The following is a 2,227-nucleotide window of genomic DNA, read 5'->3' as shown; positions in this document are numbered from 1 at the left end:
ACGCCACCTCTACCGTCTCTACAGACTGTCTGCACGCCACCTCTACCGTCTCTACAGACTGTCTGCACGCCACCTCTACCGTCTCTACAGACTGTCTGCACGCCACCTCTACCGTCTCTACAGACTGTCTGCACGCCACCTCTACCGTCTCTACAGACTGTCTGCACGCCACCTCTACCGTCTCTACAGACTGTCTGCACGCCACCTCTACAGACTGTCTGCACGCCACCTCTACAGACTGTCTGCACGCCACCTCTACCGTCTCTACAGACTGTCTGCACGCCACCTCTACAGACTGTCTGCACGCCACCTCTACAGACTGTCTGCACGCCACCTCTACAGACTGTCTGCACGCCACCTCTACAGACTGTCTGCACGCCACCTCTACCGTCTCTACAGACTGTCTGCACGCCACCTCTACAGACTGTCTGCACGCCACCTCTACAGACTGTCTGCACGCCACCTCTACAGACTGTCTGCACGCCACCTCTACCGTCTCTACAGACTGTCTGCACGCCACCTCTACCGTCTCTACAGACTGTCTGCACGCCACCTCTACCGTCTCTGTGCTGTAATCAACCTGTTGGTTCTTCACTCTGCACTTCACATTCTGTTCATCGACACGCAGCTCTGATACAAACACACTGATTCTCATCATAGAGTCATATGGAGGACTCACGTCTTTCTTTTTACGTCACATCTTCCCTCAGGAAACCGTCCTGACCCGTGCGGTCAGGACGGTTTCTGAAAATATCTAAAGATTTTTTGGAGTGCATATATGAAACTGAGTCCATCTAAATGAGGATGTGAAAGACAGTGCTGGAAATGAGTGTAACAATCGGGTTCAAGCTGTTAGGCCTACTAACCTGTGTCCTTCATTGTAGTGTTAGCATGCTAATGTTAGTGCTCTTTAGTTAGCTGGTAGCTTCAATCACCTGTGTCCTGCATTGTAGTATTAGCATGCTAATGTTAGCGCTCTTTAGTTAGCTAGTAGCTTCAAGCACCTGTGTCCTGCATTGTTGTGGTAGCGTGCTACTGTTAGCGCTCTTTAGTTAGCTGGTAGCTTGTTAGCATGCTACTGTTAGCGCTCTTTAGTTAGCTGGTAGCTTGTTAGCATGCTACTGTTAGTGCTCTTTAGTTAGCTGGTAGCTTGTTAGCATGCTACTGTTAGCGCTCTTTAGTTAGCTGGTAGCTTGTTAGCATGCTACTGTTAGCGCTCTTTAGTTAGCTGGTAGCTTGTTAGCATGCTACTGTTAGTGCTCTTTAGTTAGCTGGTAGCTTGTTAGCATGCTACTGTTAGCGCTCTTTAGTTAGCTGGTAGCTTGTTAGCATGCTACTGTTAGCGCTCTTTAGTTAGCTGGTAGCTTGTTAGCATGCTACTGTTAGCGCTCTTTAGTTAGCTGGTAACTTGTTAGCATGCTAATGTTAGCGCTCTTTAATTAGCTGGTAGCTTCATGTAAACTGACACAGAATGATGTAAAAACTCTTCATCCAATAATCAGTGAGTATGTTCTTCTTCTTCTTCTTGACTCAAACAGCTTTTATACTCAAGGGGAGGAGCCGGCCGTCCCGTCCATGTAAACACAGCTCTGACAACAACACAGCCAGCAGGACTCCAGCTTCTCCCTCACTGTAGACAGTCAGGACTCACACACACACACACACACAGAGAGACTGGAGTTATGGGATATTGATGAAGAACATGTGGTCACATTCCTCCTGTTAGACGATGTCGGTGAGTGAGGCCAAATAATGTCCTCCGTGAGACGTCAGCTTATTTTTATGCAGACTAATTACACGCTCGTGTTTTATGATCCTTTCCTCAATCACAGCTTAATTACTCCATCTTTTTTTAAAAGTCTGAGACGTCAGCCTGCACACACTGATATCTGATTAAGCTCGCTAAGTTAATATTTTCACATCGTGATTAACTGCAATCTGATAATTAACATCTTTAATCAAAGAGATGAGTGAGCTCATGCAGGACCGTTTGTTGCATCATTTTTTATGAGAGAATTCTCATCTTTCATGTTTCTGTCAAACGAAAAGAAAGCAATGTTAAAAATGATTCATGGTGATAGTAAAACACAGCCTCCTCTGTGAATGAAGTCACAGCCACATTACACTAAAGTAATCCAGCAATCATTTTTAGTGGCATAATAAACATTCATCCACATGAAGGTAGAAGTGCAGGAAGGAATGTGCAGCAGGTGATTAAAGCCATATG

This window comes from Symphodus melops (assembly GCF_947650265.1).
Source record: "Symphodus melops genome assembly, chromosome: 3".
In the NCBI taxonomy this organism is placed as follows: Eukaryota; Metazoa; Chordata; class Actinopteri; order Labriformes; family Labridae; genus Symphodus; species Symphodus melops.
This window is presented reverse-complemented; position numbering follows the sequence as displayed.